Here is a 24,118-nt window from a genome sequence, read left to right on the forward strand (position 1 = left end):
GTTCTGGGGTGGTTTACCCAGGTTATCAGAGGACAGTCCTGATGAAGGGCCTTGGCGCAAAATGTCAGCTGTTTATTCTCCTCTGTAGATGCTGCCTGACCTGCTGAGTTCCTCCAGTGTTATTTGAGAATGTATTGACATCGGTATTGGTTTATTATTGCCTGAAGTACTGTGGTACAGCTTGTTCTACACACTGTTTATACAGATAGGGGCAGGAAGCACTGTAGCATTCATGTAACACTTCACAGTGCCGGCGATCCCCGTACAATTCCTACATCATCTGTAAGAAATCTGTACGTTCTCCCCGTGACTGCGTGGGCTTCCGCCGGGTGCTCCACTTTCCTCAAAGACGTACGGGTTGCTGGGTTCATTGGTCACATGGGTGTGATGGGGCAGCGTGGGCTCGTTGGGCTGGAAGGGTCTGTTACCGTGCTGTATCTCTAAATAAACAAAAATAGATCAAATCATTACACAGTGCGCTGAGCTAGAATAAGGGGAAACAATAACAAGGCAGAATAAAGTGTAAAGGCTACAGACAGAGTGCAGTGCAGGTAAACAATAAGGTGCCAGATCATAACCAGGTAGATTGTTAGGCTAAGAATCCATTTTATCGTACAAGAAGTCCGATCAAGAATCTGATGACAGTCGGATAGAAGCTGTTCTTCAGCCTGGATGAGCAAGCAGCAAGGACACACGTGGTCCCGTCATAGGTGAGTCTGGAGCTTGGGGCCTAGAGTTTGGGTCCTCACCCAGGGTCTTCATTTGTCATCACTGGTGAGTCCTGTATCAATAGCGAAGGTCGAGAGCTGAAGGTCAGTCAGAAGTCCAGCACAAAGGACAAACGTCAATTAGATGTCTGGAAGATGAGGATCAATGGCTAGAACCCCAATGTCTGTGAATCTCTGCCATTTCACTGGGGAAGTCGAAGGCCCAATGTCTGTGAATCTCTGCCATTCCACTGGGGAAGTCAAAGGCCCAATGTCTGTGAATCTCTGCCATTCCACTGGGGAAGTTGAAGGCCCAATGTCTGTGAATCTCTGCCATTCCACTGGGGAAGTTGAAGGCCCAATGTCTGTGAATCTCTGCCATTCCACTGGGGAAGTTGAAGGCCCAATGTCTGTGAATCTCTGCCATTCCACTGGGGAAGTCAAAGGCCCAATGTCTGTGAATCTCTGCCATTCCACTGGGGAAGTTGAAGGCCCAATGTCTGTGAATCTCTGCCATTCCATTGGGGAAGTGGAAGGCCCAATGTCTGTGAATCTCTGCCATTCCACTGGGGAAGTCGAAGGCCCAATGTCTGTGAATCTCTGCCATTCCACTGGGGAAGTTGAAGGCCCAATGTCTGTGAATCTCTGCCATTCCACTGGGGAAGTTGAAGGCCCAATGTCTGTGAATCTCTGCCATTCCACTGGGGAAGTCAAAGGCCCAATGTCTGTGAATCTCTGCCATTCCACTGGGGAAGTTGAAGGCCCAATGTCTGTGAATCTCTGCCATTCCATTGGGGAAGTGGAAGGCCCAATGTCTGTGAATCTCTGCCATTCCACTGGGGAAGTCGAAGGCCCAGTGTCTGTGAATGTCTGCCATTCCACTGGGGAAGTCGAAGGCCCAATATCTGTGAATCTCTGCCATTCCACTGGGGAAGTCGAAGGCCCAGTGTCTGTGAATCTCTGCCATTCCACTGGGGAAGTCGAAGGCCCAATGTCTGTGAATCTCTGCCATTCCACTGGGGAAGTCGAAGGCCCAATGTCTGTGAATCTCTGCCATTCCACTGGGGAAGTCGAAGGCCCAATGTCTGTGAATCTCTGCCATTCCACTGGGGAAGTCGAAGGCCCAGTGTCTGTGAATCTCTGCCATTCCCCTGGGGAAGTCGAAGGCCCAATGTCTGTGAATCTCTGCCATTCCACTGGGGAAGTCGAAGGCCCAATGTCTGTGAATCTCTGCCATTCCACTGGGGAAGTCGAAGGCCCAATGTCTGTGAATCTCTGCCATTCCACTGGGGAAGTCGAAGGCCCAATGTCTGTGAATCTCTGCCATTCCACTGGGGAAGTCGAAGGCCCAGTGTCTGTGAATCTCTGCCATTCCACTGGGGAAGTCGAAGGCCCAATGTCTGTGAATCTCTGCCATTCCACTGGGGAAGTCGAAGGCCCAATGTCTGTGAATCTCTGCCATTCCACTGGGGAAGTCGAAGGCCCAATGTCTGTGAATCTCTGCCATTCCACTGGGGAAGTCGAAGGCCCAATGTCTGTGAATCTCTGCCATTTCACTGGGGAAGTCGAAGGCCCAGTGTCTGTGAATCTCTGCCATTCCACTGGGGAAGTCGAAGGCCCAATGTCTGTGAATCTCTGCCATTCCACTGGGGAAGTCGAAGGCCCAATGTCTGTGAATGTCTGCCATTCCACTGGGGAAGTCAAAACCCCATTGTCCGCAAATCCATGAGACTGCTGGGGAAGATAAAGGCCCAATATCTGCAGATCCCTGTGAGTTCACTGACGAAGTCAGTGTATCTTTGCGAGTCTGCTGGGCAAGTCCTGAGGTTAGAGGACTGTGCGTGTGTGCAGCTGGGACAGTGGCAAGAAAATAAATATCAAATTCTCTCAGACTAACCCACAGGACCTACACCAGAATATTGGAATGTGGCCAAATATTTCACCGAGTATTTCCTCTGTCTTATTAATACAAGGGTCACTCTGTACACAACTGACGTAGTTATGGCTGATTCCTAATATGTTATGCTAGTGCAAAAGAAGTAACCTTAGACATTGACACTGTCTCCATAGCCTCTGCTGTATGATTCAGGTATTTTCTGTTTGTACTTCAGACTTAATCTCCTGGATTTTACGTCAAGCTGGGATGAAGTAGGCCAACATAATAGTTGCTACAATTACAAAGTAGTGGGTTCTAGGCCAGATGGCCTGATGAGAGATAGTCAACCTGGCTTCATGGTGGCACATCATATTCACCAATCTTATAGAGCTTTTCGAGGAAGTTACCAAGAAAGCTGATGAAGGAAAGGCGATGGATGTTGTCTACATGGACTTCAGCAAGGCCGTTTACAAGGTCCTGCATGGGAGACTTTATTCCCTGGAGTTTAAGAGAATGAGGGGAGATTTGGGAGAGGTATACAAAATTATGAGGGGTATAGATAGAGTAAATGCAAACAGGCTTTTTCCACTGAGGTTAGATGAGAACAGAACTAGAGGTCATGGGCTAAGGGTGAAAAGTGAAATATTTAAGAGGAGGATCTGTTTCACTCAGAGGGTGGTGAGAGAGTGGAATGAACTGCTGGTGGAAATGGTGGATGTGTTTTTGATTTAAGCATTTCAGCATTTAACAGAAGTTTGGATAGGTACATGGATGGGAGGGGTATGGAGGGCTATGGTCCAGGTGCAGGTCACTGGGATTAGCAAGAATAACAGTTTGCCACAGACTAGATGGGCCAAAGGGCCTGTTTCTCCGCTGTAGTGTTCTTGGACGCTATGACAGCCTGCCATGTAGTTTCCTTCCAATCTGTGCAGTCAGGGCTTCAGTCTGAATAGATCTGTTTCTGGATTAGCTTTCTTCTTATCTTTTGGTACTTTGCACAGTCCGGAGGCAGGTTCATGAATCCAAAGAGATCGCCACTTGACTTCACAATCTAATGAACCAAATTAAATTCTGCCCTTGCCTCATAACATAGTATGCACTGTCCAGCAAAAGTCACTAGATGGCAGCACTGAGCAATACCTCCTCCTGACCTGTCCCTTCACTCTGTCCAATTCACAGACAAACTTATTGATCACATACAATGAAATTTGTCCTTTGTAGTTCTTTATTTTCCTGAAAATTCATGCAAGCAAGTGAATCTCAGGGTAGTATATGATAACATACATGTACTTTGATAATAAATTTACTTTGACTTTTAAACAGTCAAAATGTAATCGGCAACTGGTTGTATTGAATGTAATTTGTTGGCATTGCAATAAAAATTAGTGATAAAAAAATTTACTTCGGCTTTGACTACGCACTTTTCTCTGCCTAAGAAGGAGTTCACCTGAACATACATTGAAAGAGACTCCTAAGCCCTCTGTGGGGGAATCGCCCAGTCTTAAACTTCACTGTAACTTGGTGAAATCTGGCTTCAACCCTTGTGTTCTGAAATTGAGATCTGGTGATCAGAGAAGGCACTCCCGTAAAGCTGGAGAAACGTCAGTGCTTTCAGGAGTTAAACAGAACTTGTTATTTCCCTTAATTAGAAATAACCTATAAATTACAAGATGTTGAGATATATATATATAATTAAATTAAATAAGTAGTGCAAAAAGAGAGCAAAAATCTTTTTAAAATATTGAGGTAGTGTTCAAGAGTTCATTATCCATTCAGAAATCTGATGGCGAAGTGGATGAAGCTGTTCCTCAGACGTGAGTGTGTGTCTTCAGGCTCCTGTACCTCCCCACTGAGGGTAACAATGAGAAGAGGGCATGTTCGGGGTGATGGGGATGCTTTATGATGGATGCCGTCTTTTTGAGGCATCGCCTTTTGAAGGAGTCCTCAATGTTGGGGAGGCCAGTGCCCATGATGGAGCTGACTGAGTTTACAACCCTCTGCAGCTTCTTCCTGTGCTGTGTAGTCACCCCTCCATACCAGACGGTGATGCAACCAGTTACAATGCTCTCCTTGGGGCAACTACAAGAGGGCATGAGCAGACATATCAGGCTTTACAAAGGCTAAACAGGATAGATGTTGAGAGCCACAAACAAGAGCATGTGCCTGCAAAATAAGCAACACTAAATGCTGGAAGAGTTCAGCAGATCAGGCAGAATCTGTGGGGGGGGGGGGGGGGAATGAGGCCGAGGCCCTTCACCAGGACTGAAAAGGAAGGGGCAAGGAGCCAGAATAAGAGGGAGGAGAGGGGGAGTAGTACAGGTGATAGATGAGACTGGGTGAAGGGGAAGGTAGGTGAGTGGAGGGGGTGGGATGAATCTGAGAGGGGATAGGAGGGATAGGTAAAGGGCTGAAGAAGAGCTGGAATTTAAAACAGAGGGACATAAAATCTCCTTCTCTTGGAGGGGTAATTCTCTTCCCCTTCCCCCATAGGTTTTGGAGGCTGGATCATTTTGTATATTTTGAAGGAGTGGATCAGTGGAGGATTTGAGGGGAGGGGGCGCAGAGCTGACAGGGTCTTGGCAGGGCAGGCATGATCACATTGAATGAGTAGGCGGGCTCGAGGGGCTCCTATTTTGTTGTGTTTTTCTGATCCTATGGAACAGACGATGAAGATGTCTGTGTAGATTTGTGGTATCAGGGTTGTTGAAAATAATCCCTTTAAAACCTGGATATTAACATGATGGGAACTAATAAAAAAAATCTCCGCCATAGACAGTCCCGATCCTGCTGTGAAAGGAGGGGTGTTGGGCATGGGGCCAGTAATCCCATCTTATAAAAACCCAGAGCTACAGAAACCACAACAGAAGCTCCAAGGACCTCATCCCTGGGAGAGGCAGGATCTTTGATGGGCTACACCTGGGAAAACTTGAAAGACTGGCCTAGGACAGAGCTCTCTGCTAGTGGCTGTAATCAGCCTATGACCCAGTAAGGCTAATGGGCTTAAGGAGAAGAAGAACGACTCAAAACTCTCACTGCTGTGCTGGATGGAACTGGCTTGGTTAAAATTCAAATCAGCCATCTACTCTGACCTGAAATCAGTGTAAATGCCAAGTAGATAATTTAATTCCGCTTACTGACTGTACTCAGTGCCAACCCACCATCGTAACAATCTCCAAAGGTTAAAAGGGATGAGCTGAATTTTTTTTACAGTGCATCCAGAATAAAACATGGAAATACCAATGCCCTTGAACAGAAAAGCCTCCAAAAAGCAAAGATACAGCAGAATCCAAAGAGAGAAATGTGAGAGGTCATTCACTGGTGGCACAACAGAAAGTTTTTAAAAAGCTTGGGAGCTTTCAGCAGGCTGAAATCAGCATGGGATCAATAAAAAGAAAGGATGTGTAAGCAGAGCAGCCATTGCTAGAGTGGGCCAGCGTTAGAGTTGGCCAGTGTTAGAGTGGGCCAATGCTAGAGCGGGCCAGTGATTGAGTTGGCCAGTGTTAGAGTTGGCCAGTGTTAGAGTGGGCCAGTGTTAGAGTGGGCCAGCGTTAGAGTGGGCCAGCGTTAGAGCGGGCCAACGTTAGAGTGGGCCAGTGTTAGAGCGGGCCAACGTTAGAGCGGGCCAACGTTAGAGTGGGCCAATGCTAGAGTGGGCCAGTCTTAGAGTTGGCCAGCGTTAGAGCGGGCCAATGTTAGAGCGGGCCAGTGTTAGAGCGGGCCAATGTTAGAGTGGGCCAGCGTTAGAGTGGGCCAACGTTAAGAGTGGGCCAACGTTAAGAGTGGGCCAGCGTTAGAGTGGGCCAGCGTTAGAGTGGGCCAACGTTAGAGTGGGCCAGCGTTAGAGTTGGCCAGTGTTAGAGTGGGCCAGTGTTAGAGTGGGCCAGCGTTAGAGTGGGCCAATGTTAGAGCGGGCCAGCGTTAGAGCGGGCCAGTGTTAGAGTGGGCCAGTGTTAGAGTGGGCCAATGCTAGAGTGGGCCAGTGTTAGAGTGGGCCAGTGTTAGAGTGGGCCAATGCTAGAGTGGGCCAGCGTTAGAGTGGGCCAGTGTTAGAGTGGGCCAATGCTAGAGTGGGCCAGCGTTAGAGCGGGCCAGTGTTAGAGTGGGCCAGCGTTAGAGTGGGCCAGTGTTAGAGTGGGCCAATGTTAGAGCGGGCCAGTGTTAGAGCGGGCCAATGTTAGAGTGGGCCAGCGTTAGAGTGGGCCAATGTTAGAGTGGGCCAATGCTAGAGTGGGCCAGTGTTAGAGTGGGCCAGTGTTAGAGTGGGCCAGCCTTAGAGCGGGCCAGCGTTAGAGTGGGCCAGCGTTAGAGTGGGCCAGTGTTAGAGTGGGCCAATGCTAGAGTGGGCCAGCGTTAGAGTGGGCCAGTGTTAGAGTGGGCCAGTGTTAGAGTGGGCCAGAGTTAGAGTGGGCCAATGCTAGAGTGGGCCAGCGTTAGAGTGGGCCAATGTTAGAGTGGGCCAATGCTAGAGTGGGCCAGCGTTAGAGCGGGCCAGCGTTAGAGCGGGCCAGCGTTAGAGCGGGCCAGTGTTAGAGCGGGCCAGCGTTAGAGCGGGCCAGCGTTAGAGCGGGCCAGTGTTAGAGTGGGCCAGCGTTAGAGCGGGCCAACGTTAGAGTGGGCCAGTGTTAGAGCGGGCCAACGTTAGAGCGGGCCAACGTTAGAGTGGGCCAATGCTAGAGTGGGCCAGTCTTAGAGTTGGCCAGCGTTAGAGCGGGCCAATGTTAGAGCGGGCCAGTGTTAGAGCGGGCCAATGTTAGAGTGGGCCAGCGTTAGAGTGGGCCAACGTTAAGAGTGGGCCAACGTTAAGAGTGGGCCAGCGTTAGAGTGGGCCAGCGTTAGAGTGGGCCAACGTTAGAGTGGGCCAGCGTTAGAGTTGGCCAGTGTTAGAGTGGGCCAGTGTTAGAGTGGGCCAGCGTTAGAGTGGGCCAATGTTAGAGCGGGCCAGCGTTAGAGCGGGCCAGTGTTAGAGTGGGCCAGTGTTAGAGTGGGCCAATGCTAGAGTGGGCCAGTGTTAGAGTGGGCCAGTGTTAGAGTGGGCCAATGCTAGAGTGGGCCAGCGTTAGAGTGGGCCAGTGTTAGAGTGGGCCAATGCTAGAGTGGGCCAGCGTTAGAGTGGGCCAATGTTAGAGTGGGCCAATGCTAGAGTGGGCCAGCGTTAGAGCGGGCCAGTGTTAGAGTGGGCCAGCGTTAGAGTGGGCCAGTGTTAGAGTGGGCCAATGTTAGAGCGGGCCAGTGTTAGAGCGGGCCAATGTTAGAGTGGGCCAGCGTTAGAGTGGGCCAATGTTAGAGTGGGCCAATGCTAGAGTGGGCCAGTGTTAGAGTGGGCCAGTGTTAGAGTGGGCCAGCCTTAGAGCGGGCCAGCGTTAGAGTGGGCCAGCGTTAGAGTGGGCCAGTGTTAGAGTGGGCCAATGCTAGAGTGGGCCAGCGTTAGAGTGGGCCAGTGTTAGAGTGGGCCAGTGTTAGAGTGGGCCAGAGTTAGAGTGGGCCAATGCTAGAGTGGGCCAGCGTTAGAGTGGGCCAATGTTAGAGTGGGCCAATGCTAGAGTGGGCCAGCGTTAGAGCGGGCCAGCGTTAGAGCGGGCCAGCGTTAGAGCGGGCCAGCGTTAGAGCGGGCCAGTGTTAGAGCGGGCCAGCGTTAGAGCGGGCCAGCGTTAGAGCGGGCCAGTGTTAGAGTGGGCCAGCCTTAGAGCGGGCCAGCGTTAGAGTGGGCCAGTGTTAGAGTGGGCCAATGCTAGAGTGGGCCAGCGTTAGAGTGGGCCAGTGTTAGAGTGGGCCAATGCTAGAGTGGGCCAGTGTTAGAGTGGGCCAGTGCTAGAGTGGGCCAGCGTTAGAGCGGGCCAGCGTTAGAGTGGGCCAGTGTTAGAGCGGGCCAGTGTTAGAGTGGGCCAGCCTTAGAGCGGGCCAGTGTTAGAGCGGGCCAGTGTTAGAGTGGGCCAGCCTTAGAGCGGGCCAGCGTTAGAGTGGGCCAGTGTTAGAGTGGGCCAATGCTAGAGTGGGCCAGCGTTAGAGTGGGCCAGTGTTAGAGTGGGCCAATGCTAGAGTGGGCCAGTGTTAGAGTGGGCCAGTGCTAGAGTGGGCCAGCGTTAGAGCGGGCCAGCGTTAGAGTGGGCCAATGCTAGAGTGGGCCAGTGTTAGAGTGGGCCAGTGTTAGAGTGGGCCAGCCTTAGAGCGGGCCAGCGTTAGAGTGGGCCAATGCTAGAGTGGGCCAGTGTTAGAGCGGGCCAGTGTTAGAGTGGGCCAGCCTTAGAGCGGGCCAGCGTTAGAGCGGGCCAGCGTTAGAGCGGGCCAGTGTTAGAGTGGGCCAGTGCTAGAGTGGGCCAGTGTTAGAGTGGGCCAGCGTTAGAGTGGGCCAGCGTTAGAGCGGGCCAGTGTTAGAGCGGGCCAGTGTTAGAGTGGGCCAGTGTTAGAGTGGGCCAATGCTAGAGTGGGCCAGTGTTAGAGTGGGCCAGCCTTAGAGCGGGCCAGCGTTAGAGCGGGCCAGTGTTAGAGCGGGCCAGTGTTAGAGCGGGCCAGTGTTAGAGCGGGCCAGTGTTAGAGTGGGCCAGTGTTAGAGTGGGCCATTGTTAGAGTGGGCCAGTGTTAGAGTGGGCCAGTGTTAGAGTGGGCCAGCGTTAGAGTGGGCCAGTGTTAGAACGGGCCAGTGTTAGAGTGGGCCAGTGTTAGAACGGGCCAGTGTTAGAGTGGGCCAGTGTTAGAGTGGGCCAGTGTTAGAGTGGGCCATTGTTAGAGTGGGCCAGTGTTAGAGTGGGCCAGCGTTAGAGTGGGCCATTGTTAGAGTGGGCCAGTGTTAGAGTGGGCCAGCTTTGGTTCAGCAGGCTTGGGAAAGCACAGGCAGAGATTCTAAGTGAGTACTGTTACGAAGAAAGTTTCCAGTAATATCTTTTCTCTGTTAGTACATAGCTAGTGCACTGAGAATGGACCCAATGGTAGGTAGTCACGTGTTCATTGTGTGAGATGTGGGAAATTTGTGAGTCTCCAGTCTCCAGGCTCTCTGATGACTACATCTGCATCAAGCTGCAGCTTCTTAGAAATTGTGATGGGGAACTGGAACTGCAGCTTGAAGCCCTTCGTATAAAATGTGATATTACAGAAAGTAACTTCTCTACACTTTGGTCGAGGGAATAAGGGTGTGGACTATTTTCTAAATTAGGAGAAATTCAAAAATGAGAAGTGCAAAGGGACTTGGGAGTCCTCGTACAGGATTCCCTAAAGGTTAATTTGCAGGTTGAGTCGGTGGTGAGAAAGGTAAATGCAATGTTGGCATACTTTTCAAGAGGAATAGAATACAAAAGCAAAAAAAGTTGAGGCTGTATAAGACACTGGTGAGACTGCATGACGTATTGTGAGCAGTTTTGTGCCCCTTAACTAAAATGAGCTGGCACTGGAGATAATCCAGAGGAGATTCAGAAGAATGATCCCAGGAATGAAAGGGTTAACATATGGGGAGCACTTGATGGCTCTGGGCCTGTACTCAGTGGAGTTTTTAAGAATGAAGGGAGATCACATTGTAACCTATCGAATATTGAGAAGTCAAGGAAAGTGGACATGGAGAGGATGTTTCCTACAATGGGGGAGTCTAGGACCAGAGGGCGCAGCCCCAGAAAAGAGAAACTTCCATTTGGACAGAGCTGAGGAGCAATTTCTTTAGCCAGAGAGTGGTGGATCTGTGGAATTCGTTGCCACACATAGCTGTGTAGGCCAAGTCATTGGGTATATTTAAGGTGAAGGTTGATAGGTTCTTGAATTAATCAGGTCATCAAAGGTTACAGAGAGAAGGCAGAAAAATGGGGTTGAGTGATATAATAAATCAGCTACAATGTAATGGCAGAGCAGACTTGATGGGCCAAATGGCCTAATTCTGCTCATGGCTTCGTGAGCTTTCTTTAGGTGCTCCAGTTTCCTCCCACAGTCCAAAGCCGTACTGATCAGTAGGTTAATTGGTCATTGCAAATTGTCCTGTGATTAGGCCAGGGGAAGATATGTGAGTTGCTGGGCAGCACGGATTGTTGGGCCAGAAGAACCTGTTCTGGGCTGTATCTCTAAATAAGTTAATTAATCAACTTTGTCAAGGACTGTTAACAACCTTTAAGAAAGAACACTGTCAGCAATTTCAGCTGTTCAGGTCAACAGGAAAATTGAGGCTGTTTAGTACATACAGTATATTCCAACCTGCGTTACGTTAAATAATTTATTTGGAAAAATCAGAGCTTTTAAAATGAAACACAGATTTGGACACCCACGGAGCCTGTTAACACCTATACATCATTTACTCAGTATGAGTCAAACCAAATCAGATGTTGGAAAGTTCAGTGTCCCTGCAGTCATACTGTAAAAATACACTGCAGATCAAGGTTATCCTTGTACAAAGTGATTCTGCTAATTACGCTGAATCTTCAGTAAATGTGCAAGCTTAATTTTTTTTCAAATATCCAATGATAACAATGAAAATTTACCGTTTTCTTTAGATAGGAGTGGGTTAATGATTTAAAAGAGCCGCGAGGTAATGTTACTAAAACACTGCTTTATTAATTAATTTATTTAGAGATACAATGCAGAACAGGCCCTTCTGGCCCACCAAGCCGTCCCACCCAGCAACCCACCTATTTAACCCTAGCCTGACCACAGGACAATCTACAATGACCAATTCGCCTACTAATCGGTACGTCTTTGGACTTTAGGAGGGAACTGGATGAAATCCACAATCACAAGGAGAAGATACAGACTCCTTACAGATGGCATGGGAATTGAACTCTGAACTCCAGAACACCCTGCGCTGTACTCTCACTAACCACTAGACTACCATGGGTAGACCACACTTGGAGTGTTCAGTTCTGGTCAAGTCATTATTGGAAGGACGTGGGAGCTTTAGAGTGGATGCGGAGATTTACCAGAATGCTGCCAGGATCAAAGATCATGTCTTGTGAGGATATGTTGAGTGAGCTGGGGCTTTTCTCTTTGGAGAGACGGAGGATGAGAGCTGACTTGATAGAGGTGTACAAGACGATAAAAGGCATAGATAGAGTGGAGAGACAGACTTTCTCCCAGGGTGGAAATGGCTCGTATGAGGGGGCATAACTTTAAAGTGACTGGAAGGTTTGGGGTGGAGGGGATGTCAGAGATAGTTTTTTTTACACAGAGAGTGGTGGGTGTGTAAAACCTGGCAGGGATGCTGGTAGAGGCAGATACATTAGGGACATTTAAGAAACCCTTAGATAGGCACATGGATGAAAGAATAATGGAGGGCTATATAGAAGGGAAAGATAGGATTGATTTTAGAGTACATTAAAATGTCAGCACAACATTGTGGACTGACAGTCCTGTACTGTGCTGAAGTGTTCTATGTTGTGTGTAAGAAGACTGGATCTAATGGAAATTATTATATTATTTATTTGAAATATGCTGATACTTGGCTAACTGGAATTTTCTAAATCTTATCATATTTAATATAAGAAATCATATTATACTTGTGATAGTATGATATTGTACTTGGGGCTTTGTGGTAACATCGCACAACACTGTTACAACTCAGGGTGTTCTGGAGTTTGGAGTTCAGTGCCAGCGCTGTTCTATAAGGAGTCTCAGTATGTCCTCCTCTTGGAATGCCTGGGTCTTCTCTGGGCCCTCCAGTTTCCTCCCACAGTCCAAAGGCATACCAGGCAGGTTACTTGGTCATTGTAAGTTCTCCCGTGATTAGGGCGAGGAGAGTTGGGTTTCTCGGGAGCTGCTGGGTGGTGTGGGTTGAGGGGCCGGAGGGCTGGCCCCATGTTTATCGCTAAATAAATAAATTAATTCTGCAGTCTTATCGGGACACTGTACTGGGTCACATTTCACTCATGACCGTACTGAGAGATTTAAAATGAAGGGACTTTGTTACGTTTTGGAACTTCAAACAATAAAAACAAATTGAAAGGAAAATAAAGGAGCAGAGAGATACAAGTCTTAATTCATTTTTACTTTAAGCGAGGCGCACATGTGTCACATGGTCGTGTGATTTATGTACTCTTACACATAGAATGCAATCTGTAAACAACAAAATATGTTTAATCGGACAATATATTCATAATATTACTCAAACATTACTGAAATATTAAACAGACAACAGTTTTGATCTTGTGGATGTTGGGGAAATGCAGGGCCAGAGAATATTGGTATGAGACAGGGAACCCAAGCTACAAGGAGGGGTTGTGTAGCTCGGGCGTTTTTCTATTGGCGGCATGGTAATGTAGCGTTTAGCGCAAGGCTTTATTTACAGTGCCAATGTTTAGGGTGAAATTCCCACTGGTTGTAGTCAATGAGACTGCCGGATCTAAACTTGCTTGCTGCAGACAATCGGCCAGAATGACTAGTGGCAGAGTGTAATCGACCTGGAAGAACATAGTAGGGAGTGCCAAAGACTGATGGGATAAGAATAACGGAAGGATGTGAAATAACCCACCAACTAAGGGGCAATTGCTTTACTAACTTCAAGGAGTCATCGGTTGTCAGCTTCTCACTTCCAATGACTTTTAACATGCCGGCTGTGAAAGGCGACTGATCTTGCAAATCAGGAATTCAAGCGTACAGTGTGGAATTTATTCAATAGTCAATATCTGTAAATGATAAGCCAACTCTGTATAAAAATGGGAGTTTTATGTCCTCTAGAACAGTGTGTGTGTGACAGGGCCATGCTGTTCTCCTTGTGCACAGGTAAATAAAATACGTCTGAGTCATAAGAGTGCGTGTGTTCTGGGCCCAGTTATTTTATTTTACTATCAGACATGACAATACAATCCCAACCTGCCCAAAATTCTCCTGGGACAAGCTGTCCATGCCAGGTATTGGACTAATAAACCTTCCCTGAGCTGCTTCTAATGCATCAACAATATTCAGTACTCCACAGGCTAGATGGTGGCACAATGGCTTCAGCGCCGGACTCCGGAGCGGAGGCTCCCGAGTTCGAATCCAAGTCGAGTCACTCCCGAGCACGCTTTCCATCCGAGCCGGGCTGAGCGTCGGGCTAGCCACTCGGCCTCGTAAAAAATACAAGGGTTGGGTCAGGAACGTTCATATCGTGACCTGGTTTTACCCTTGTAAAAAGGGTCGAGTCAGGAACGTTCATATCGTGACCTGGTTAATCCGAAAGGAGACCAATCCTGATACCACGCGCCAGATGAGAATGGCTGACTGTCTGGAGCGACACGCTAAAAAAAAGAACTCCAGAACTAATTTCACCAAAGATGTTTCAGGAATCAAAATTCAGAATTGTTTAATGTCATTTCCAGTACTCAAGTGTAAGGGGGAATGAACTAATGTTTCTCTGGATCCAATGCAGCAGAAAAAAAAACACAATAAGATAAGGAACACAATAAATATAAATACATAACATAGCTTATATACACTGATTGATTGCATGTCCATAAAGTGACATGAGGCACAGGAGTGTCTGTTCATGAGGTGACCAACAGGAAATGATAAAGTAGTGGTGGTTGGGGGTGTGGAGGGGTGAGTTAGTGGGTGGAGGTGTTGATCAGCCTTACTGCTTGGGGAAAGTAACTGTTTTTGAGTCTGATGCTCCTGGTGTAGATGAAATGTAGCCTCTTCCCTGATGGGAGTGGGACAGACAGTCCATGAGCAGGGTGGGTGGGATCCTTTAAGATGTTTTTGGCCCTTTTCTGTGTATCTGCCCTTGATGGTGGGTAGGCTGGTGCCGGTGACCAGTCAGTGTGGAGCCTTCCTGTCCACCACAGTGCAGACTGTAACTGAAAATTAACCTCCACATCTTTCAACACTAGCAATAAATGTTAGTATTCTGTTACCTTTCAGAATGAGCATCAGAAACAGAATCTTACAGCTGTGTGTAATGTTGCAGCAAGATGCAGGAACCAGGTCGAGGTGACTGATGCCTTTGTGTGAGATCTAGTATATTCAGGGGAGCTGACAGCAGCCATGGTCTGTTCACTGTGAAATCCACAAGCTTCTGTGAAACAACAGAGACACAGTGTCAATCAAGCTTCCATGAGAATTTTACAATAAGCCAACATACACTCAGTGGCCACTTTATTAGGTACATATTGTACACCTACTCATTAATGCAAAGACCAAATCACCAAACTTGTGGCAGCTACTCAATACATAAAAGCATGCAGATGTGGTCAAGAGGTTCAGTTGTTGTTCAGACCAAACATCAGAATGGGGAAGAAATGTGATCGAAGTGACTTTGACCATGGAATGGTTGTTGGTGCGAGACGGGGTGGTTTGAGTATCTCAGAAACTGCTGATCTCCTGAGATTTTCACGCACAACAGTCTCTAGAGTTTACAGAGAATGGTCCAAAACAAAAATTACCTAGGGATTGGCATATCTGTGAGCAAAAGCACCCTGTTAATTAGAGATGTCAGAACAGAATAGTAGACTGGTTCAAGCTGACAAGGATTGAAATAAACACATGCTGCAACAGAGAGAGCACCTCTGAACACACAACACATCAAACGTTGAAGTGAATGGGAGACAGCAGCAGAAGACCACAAACATACCCTCAGTGGACATTTTATTAGGTACAGGAGGTGTCTAATGAAGTGGCCACCAGGTATATATTCAGGGAAGCTGACAGCAGCCATGGTCTGTTCACTGTGAAATCCACAAGCTTCTGTGAAACAAGTCAAGTCAAGTCAAGTTACTTTTATTGTCATTTCGACCATAACTGCTATGTACAGTACATAGTAAAAATGAGACATTCTTCAGGACCATGGTGTTACATGGCACAGTACAAAAAACTAGACTGAACTACGTAAAAAACAACAACAACTAGACAACAGACCTACCCAGGACTGCATAAAGTGCACAAAACAGTGCAGGCTTTACAATAAATAATAAACAGGACAACAGGGCGGTTAGGTGTCAGTCCAGGCTCTGGGTATTGAGGAGTCTGATAGCTTGGGGGAAGAAACTGTTACATAGTCTGGCTGTGAGAGCCCAAATGCTTCGGTGCCTTTTCCCAGATGGCAGGAGGGAGAAGAGTTTGTATGAGGGGTACGTGGGGTCCTTCATAATGCTGTTTGCTTTGTGGATGCAGCGTGTAGTGTAAATGTCTGTTATGGCGGGAAGAGAGACCCCGATGATCTTCTCAGCTGACCTCACTATCCGCTGCAGGGTCTTGCGATCTGAGATGGTGCGATTTCCGAACCAGGCAGTGATGCAGCTGCTCAGGATACTCTCAATACAATCTCTGTAGAATGTGATGAGGATGGTGGGGCGGGAGATGGACTTCCCTCAGCCTTCGCAGAAAGTAGAGACGCTGCTGGGCTTTCTTTGCTATGGAGCTGGCGTTGAGGGACCAGGTGAGATTCTCCGCCAGGTGAACACCAAGAAATTTGGTGCTCTTTACAATCTCTACTAAGGAGCCATCGATGTTCAGCGGGGAGTGGTCAACAATAGAGACACACTGTCAATCAAGCTTCCTTGAGAATTTTACAATAAGCCAAACTCAATTGCAGAAATCATCATATCCTCATTATTACTAATTCTAAGCTGTTATGTTTGTCGGTTAGCATTTCAATGTTTATGTTCAGTTTCTCCCAGGTGCCTCTGGTTCACTGGGCACTCTAGAGTAAGCAGGTGATACAGCAGCAACTGGTGTAGCAGTTAGTGTAATCCTTCACATGGTACAGGAGCCTGAAGACACACGCTCCACATTTTAGGAACAGCTTCTTACCCTCTGCCACCAGATTTCTGAATGGACAATAAATCCATGAACACTACCTCACGATTTCCTTCTCTCCTTTCGCATCACTCATTCAATTATTTTTAATATACAGTATTCCTATTGCAACTTGTAGTTTTTAAAAATATTATGTATTGCAATGTACTGCTGCTACAAAACAATACATTTTATGATGCATGCCAGTGCTATTAAACCTGATTCTGATTCAATTCCTGCCACTGATTGTAAGGAGTTTGTACCTCCCGGAACTCGCAGGCGTCGTGGCAGTGCACGAACAGCTCCACGCCCTTCCCGTATCCAGGCTAATAGAAGCTGCCCAGCGTCTTCGCATCCCCGACCGCAGCGACGTGGCACTGAGCCCCGGGGGAGCCACCCGCAGTGGGAAACCGCTACCGCCAGCGGGGGGCGGGAGTATGGGGCTTTGGTCTCTGCATCCAGGGTACAGACCCCTCCCCGCCGTCCCCAGGCTCACCTGGGCCAGAACGGGAGCACTGGTGGTCAATGGTGGGAAGGTCTACCTCACCATCCGCCGCCTGCCCCCGCCGCTGGTCCTGATCCACACCCTCGGGGCGGGTGGTGACAGTCTGCTGCCCTGCATTGCACTTGGCCGCTGCTGTGCCCGTCTGGTCCGCTTCCTGGAGCTGCCCTGCCGGCACGCCACGGCTTCAGCACCGAGGGTAGCGTGTTACCCCCGGCGAGGCAGCGGGTCCAGGACACTGATGCAGGAGTCCCAAGATGCCGACCTCCCCACTGCGGTGCTTCCCTCTCATCGCCGCAGACCGCCGTCGTGTCCACCCAGGCGGGGGTGGGTGACTGGGCGCGTTGGGGATGACTGATGCTGTGTCCACCAACACCTCCCTCGCCCACTACCCAGTCCTCGTATCAGCCTTACTCTTCATCCAAATGGTCCGGCCGGAGAGGCGGCAACGGAGGCCTCGGCGTTTCCTGGTGGCTGTGCCGGACTGTGGAGTGCGGCAGGTGCGGGCAGGCCTGCTTCGCCACCCTGGGGGCAGAGAGAGCGTCCGTGGCCTGCGGCGGCCCCGTCTCACCGGCTCCTCCTCATCGGTTTCCTCAGTAACACAAGCCCGGACTCATGGGGGACGCCGGGACACCTTGAAAGATAAAATTGCATCTGCCCTCTCTGCCTCAGCCAGTGATGATGGCGACGTCAGGCGAACACACTACCAAAGGCGTGGAGGGCAAGCTCCTCCTGGGCCGGGGGAGGGAACTGGGGGTAGCCATGCTGAGCACAGTAGCTGAGATCTGCTGTAAATGCCCCCAGGCTGTCTCCCACATGGCGCTGTCTTCTGCCCCCATTGCTGCCTCCAATGGCCTCTGCTCAAAATGCTACTCCAGTCACCGAGGACCCTGTAGCCACACTGCTCAGCTCACATGAGGTTGAGGAGGGCCTGCATGGCATCCATTTCCAGTACCTGGGCAAGTTACACCACCATCTTGCTGGGGCTCCACCCGTTTTGCCATGCGGCAAGTTTGACCTGCTCCAGGTAAGGTTCCAGGCGGCCAGATGTTGTCCGTCCTCCCATGGCTGATGCATCTTGGGTTCCCTGGCAGGGGCTGTGAGGGAAGCAGGTGATACACTCCACTATGTACCCTGGGTTGGGGCACCTGGGTACGCTTGTCCCATCAGGGTTCCCTGAGAAGGCACAATGCTCAGTTCCCAGCTCTCCCTCTGGGTTGGCTTCCCATCTTCAGAAGCCCGGTGTGGGGGAGGCTTCTGCTCAGATCCTCAACTTATTCCCTATATCTTAAGGCGCTCCATCTGATGTTGTGGCCCTTCAATCTCGCTGGCAATTTCTAATCCCACTCCTGGAACCGGTGTGAAGAGCATTCAGTCCATGACGACAGATGAGAAAAGCTTATTTATCTCAACTGCCGTATTTACTGGGACAAGCACGATGATAGAGCAGAATCACTTGGTGAGGACCAGCTCAGTCACATACAGAAGGGGGAGGTGGTTATTAATTCAGGATGGCACACAGACTCGGGACTGAACCCGAGCTAAAATAAATGAACTTGAACATCTCGCCCTAATTCCACTGAGCCCTCACACCACGATCGCTTTTCAAAACGAGCAATAAGTCAACCACATCCCCAGAGTGCCACAATACAGTTAAATGCATCATTTGTATCAAATGAAATTAGTGAGGATTTAAAGAGCCACAGGAGACACAGAACAAAGTTCAGGAACAGTAATTACCCCACAACCATCAGGCTCCTGAACCAGAGGGGATAACCTCACTCACCTTGACTCAGCCTAACACTGAAATGTTCCCACAACTCATTTTCAATGACTCTTCATCTCATGTCCTTGACTTATTGCTTGTTAATTTATTTATTTATTTATTTATTTATTTATTATTATTATTTATTATTATTATTATTATTATTATTATTATTATTATTACTTTGGTTCTTGTTTTGTAATTACACAGTTGTCTTTTGCACATGGGTGTTTGTTCATCTCGTTGTGTCTGATTGTACTGAGACTCTTCCGGTGCTGGTACAGGTTGGAAATCTGAACCACAATTCCTGTCAGGATAACTGAACTGGCAAAGGAAAGCTAAACTTATAGGAACAGGCTGAAAGATCACGTGGAGATGGTGCTTGAAATAACAGGCGATTTATTAAAATGTGCTGTGCACCAGGACACCAGTCAAAGTTGATCTTCCTGAGGAAGCACTTTCATGAGGAAAAAAGTTGAATTTCCCCATGGGGATGAATAAAGCATCTATCTATCTATCTATCTATCTATCTATTCTCAGTTGATGAGATTACCGGTAAAACCACATATGCAAAACAGAATGGTGGCTAACAGAAGGGTTAATTAAGTAACAGAATCGGTCCTGATTACAGAGTATTAGGATTGTCCGCAGGTCTAACAGTAAATACAATTTTCTATTACTATGGGTGCACGCTGTAGAATAGAATAGAGCTGTATTGTCGTTGCTCAAGACAATGAGAAGGTGGTGTTACTCCAGTCCATGCAAAACAATGTAAGCAGTACGGCCTAATTTTTAAAAAAATTTCCATATTTACATGCAACAAGTGACTTCAATGGTCCGTAACACTCGCAGGCCATCAGCAAGCTGGGGTGTCGCATTATTCAGCTGCACAACAGCCCTCGGGAAGAAGCTGTTTCTCAGTCTTACTGTCTTGGCTAAGATGTTTCTGTATCTCCTACCAGATGGCAGGAGATTGAACAGTGTCTGGGATGGGATGGGTCTTCAATGATGTTCCGAGCACGCCGTAGGCATCGCGAATTGTTGATTGTCTCCAAGTCCCAATGATGTGCTGAGCCGTCCTAATCACCCGTTGGAGCGCTTTGTGATCTGTTTTGCTGCAGCTGGAGTCACACACTGTCACCACGTGTGTCAGTATGCTCTCCACTGCATATCAGTGAAAGTTGGCCAGCAATTTGTTGGTCAGATTAGTTGTCCTTAAGCACCTCAGCTTGTATAGTCACTGTTGTGCCTTCCCTACTGTCGAGGTGTGTTGACCCACCAAGGGAGCCCCTCGGTGATGTTCATCCCCAAAAACTAGAAACTGGAGACCAATTCCACTACTATAACATAATTAATAAATGTTCCTGAACCTTGGGCAAAGAACCAATGTGCAAAAGACGACAAACTGTGCAACCACAAAAACAAGAAATACAAACAAAATAATAGTAGTAAATAAATAAGGAGTAACTATCAAGAACATGAGATGAAGAGTCCTTGAAAGTGAATCCATTGGTTGTGGGAACAGTTCAGTGATGGGGTGAGTGAAGGTATCCTCTCTGATTCAGGAGCCTGAAGATTGAGGGGTAATAACTGTTCCTGAACTTGGTGTTGTGAGTCCTGAGGCTCCTGCACCTCCTGCCTGATGGATGCAGTGGGAAGAGAGCATGTCCTTGGTGGTGGGGACCCTGACAATGGTCCTTGTGCACAAGTAACTGAAATCTGATGGAGGAGCGAGTCAGAGTGGTGTAGTTAATTAGCAATGACGAGGATCAGCTATTGAAATGTGGAGCAGCCTCAAAGGGATCTGTGACCTACTTCGGTTGTGCCTCTGTCTTACATTCCCCCTTGGATTAGTTATTGGCTATCTTTTATTTATGGCCTTGTATTTCAGATTTCCCGACAAGTGTGTTTATTGTCTCTGTGGGTACCTGACTGAGGCATTTCACAGACACTGCAAAAGGTTGCGTTTCCCAGTGCCCAACCATTTTAATTCATATCTGACATGTCAGTCCATGACCTCCTCTTTTACCATGATGAGGCCACCCTCAGGGAGGAGGAGCAACACCTCATATTCCATCTAAGTAGCCTCCAACCTGATGGCATGAACCTCAATTTCTCTAGCTTCCAGTAATTTCCCCCTCCTCCTTCCCTCTTCCTGATTTCCCCAATCTAGCCCTTACCCCTTCTCATAACGTACCACCTCCCACTGTTGTCTCTCCTCCTTCCCTTTCTCTCATAGTCTACTCTCCTCTCCTATCAGATTCCTCCTTCTTCAGCCCTTTACCTTCTCCACCTATCACCTCTCATCACCCATCTCGCACTCACCTAGCTTCACCTATCACCTGTCAGCTTCTCCTACTTCCCCTCCCCTCCCCTTTTTATTCTGGCTTCTGCCCCCTTCCTTTCCAGTCCTGACAAACGGTCTCGGCCTGAAACGTTGACTGTTTATTCTCTCTATAGATGCTGCCTGACCAGCTGAGTTTCTCCAGCATTGTTATTATGAAGGGCTATTTCACTTCAAGAGAAGAAAAGATCTTCAATTTGAACAGAAGAAATTCTACAGATGCTGAAAAGTCAGGGCAACACACACAAAATTTTGTGTCTAGATCTCCAACCTGTTTAGTTTTTCCAGCTGATTATAGCCTTGCAGATCTCATGAATTTTTTTCTACGCAATGCATTTTTAATGAGCTTTAGACCAGAATGAAGTACTGTATTCTAAGGATCTTGATCTGTCTGTTTTTGCTTTGTTCTGGAATTTATGAAGGGGAAGTCATGAGAACAGTCATCGAGGGGTCAGTGGTGAAAAGAGTGAGCAGCTTCAAGTTCCTGGGCATCAGAACATCTGTCCTAGGCCCAACATCGTGAAGCAATCATGAAGAAGGCTCAACAGAACAGGATTTGAGGAGACTTTGTATGTCACCAAAGACTCTTACAAATTTCTGCGGATGTACAGTGGAGAGCATGCTGACTGCATCACATCCTAGTACGAAGACCCCAATGCACAGGATCATCAGAGGCGGCAGAGGCCAACAATTCCATGACCGACACAACCCACCCCACCACTGAGGACATCTTCAACAAGGCAGCATCCATCACAAAGGACACTCACCTTCTTGGACTTGCACTCGTCTCATTACTACCATCAGGAAGGAGGTACTAAAGCCTGAGGACCCAATCAATTGGGAGCATTTATTAGGTAGTGGGAGCTTGTCCCCACTATCACCCCCAACTAGAATAACCTTAAGGAGCCTCTCTAGATAGCCTCACCCAAGACTATACTTGGCTCACAGTTTCATCGCTGTACACGTCGTCTGTAAAAGTTTGCCTATTTCTCTCTGGTACAATGCTCAGGGACAGAGAGCTCTTACCTTTCCATTTGCTACCAAGATTTGTTCAGGGAACTGGGCAAAGGCTGAACTGCTCTGGTCCACAGCACAAGGGAACTCACACCCTCATGACAAGGTTTAAATCAGAGGGCATGCATTTAAAGTGAAAGGGCATAATTTGAAAGATGTGGGTGCCTGGAACGTGTTGGTGGAATGTGGTGGTGGTAGAGGCAGATACATTAGGGAATATTAAGAGATGTTTGGTTAGGCACAGGAATGTGAGGGAAATGGAGGGATATGGGCATTATGTAGGCATAAGTGTGTAACATCCTGATTAAGATTTTTACTGCTATGCTGCGGAGATTTCATTTTAGCTGTTCTGTAAGAGCAGTCTGTTCTGCTTTCAGTTTGTTTGAGCTGGAGATAAGGGGCTGTGATGTTCAAGCTTAGGAATGTAGTGTCATTCAATCAGGATGGTGGGATTGGGAGAAGGTTCTAGAGAATGCTGGGTTTTTGTGACGGACAATGGTGTGGGTCGAGCTCTTTTTGCCAGGAGCTGGGAGCAGACAGAAGGGAAGTTGGCTGAGGATGCCCCCTGTTGCACACGGTGCCTTGTGCAGGTGAATGGCTTCAAGGAGGAAGGACCAATACTCCCGTGGGGGAGCCCATTTGTTCGAGATGGATTTCGAGTGAAATTCGGAAGGTGGTGTGTGCTTTCATGTAGACTGTGAGTCCAGTGAGTGAGTTAAAGACAACTTCAAAATGAGCTCCAACTTACGAGCACATTTGGACTGGGTGAGCTGTAATGGGCCCTTTTTATTTTTTTCTTTTCTTTTCCTGCTAACTTTGATAAAGCTGACATTTGTAAATATACTTCCTTTATAATTGTATGCAGGGTACGATCTGTTATTTCTTGCTGACGAGTAATTGCAAGTGGGCATCACTTACACAGTATTCCCTCAGATTGGGGTGTGGCTAGTCAGAATATCCCAGCTCTCCCGATCTGGTGGGACTCAAGTCATATCACCAGACAAAGTTGGAAAAAAGTGGTTTTCTCACCACTGAATCCATTAGCTTGTTAACGAGGGGTTAACCAGCCGTGTTTCTAGTGTCACGTACACACAACCCTGTAAAAGTATCGGCAACAATAGAACACACCTGGAGTCTGGTTTTGCTGTTAAAAAAACACTATTAGTAACTACGTAATACAGTAACTTAAACCAGGTAGATCAGGAGTTAATGGTGTTATGCGTATATCGGTGTAAATAAAGTGCCCAAATTTATTCAGGCTCAGGTGGTAAGTGATACAGTCTTATGATGATGTGTAAGAAAAGTTCAGTTCAGATGTACAGGTTAATTAATGTGAGATGTTTGTAATCCAAAGGCAAGTGTTGTGAGAAGGCAATTATGTCAATATTCTACAGATTCCACGACAGCAATACAAAATAACAATAGCAGTAGGTTTTATCTCTGAAGTTGTTCCACTCCACACACAAAGTATCACCGACAGTGGCCTTCAACAAATATCCTTTCATCACAAGTGGTACCACATCTGAATTCAGCTACGGGACATCTCAAAGTGGTGGCCACAGGATTCTCAAACAGAATCCATGTATGGATTATCGCCAACAGTAGCTTATAACAAAGGGGAGCATCTTCAAGGGAACCACCACCCAGGCAAGGATCAACACACCGGTAGATTCCACACAGTTACCCCAATCACACACAACGTGATAGCCACTTATCCAGTTCCACGACATATGAAATAACTCCAACAGTGATTTGCCACAGGGGTGCCTTTCTTCAGTGAACTACCACACCCAGACAAAGGGTAAACACACACGTGGTATTCACAAAGGTTTCCCCTCACATCCCAATTAATAAAGAAGCACAAGAACTAATATTTCGAGATCTCCCTTTTAAAGTAGTCCATAATCAATTTACTTATCTTGGAATTACAGTCACAAGGAAGTTTAAAGATCTCTTTCGTGAAAACTTTGTCAACCTCTCATATGCTACAAAACAGAGTCTGGTACAATGGTCACCTCTATCTATGTCCTTGGTAGGTCGTATCAATGTTGTCAAAATGTATGTTCTCCCCAAATTCTTATACTTATTTCAATCTATCCCAATTTTTATTCCTAAATCTTTTTTTGATTCCTTAGACTCTATTATTTTGTCATATCTGTGGCAGAATAAGCGCTCTAGAATTAATAAAATCCACCTCCAAAAATCTAAAAAAGAGGGTGGCATGGCTTTACCTAACTTT

General features: G+C 47.5%; 1 long non-coding RNA gene across 1 annotated transcript; it reads right to left on the reverse strand.

Annotated features, from left to right (window-relative positions):
- Positions 1-303: 303 nt before the first annotated feature.
- Positions 304-17,704, reverse strand: LOC140718581 (uncharacterized). Its single transcript, XR_012096740.1, has 3 exons — positions 16,751-17,704; positions 14,376-14,536; positions 304-440 (listed from the first exon to the last, which is right to left on the reverse strand). It is a non-coding gene; the product is annotated as an uncharacterized lncRNA (long non-coding RNA).
- Positions 17,705-24,118: the final 6,414 nt, after the last annotated feature.

This window comes from Hemitrygon akajei, chromosome 29 (genome assembly GCF_048418815.1).
Source record: "Hemitrygon akajei chromosome 29, sHemAka1.3, whole genome shotgun sequence".
Lineage (NCBI taxonomy): Eukaryota > Metazoa > Chordata > Chondrichthyes > Myliobatiformes > Dasyatidae > Hemitrygon > Hemitrygon akajei.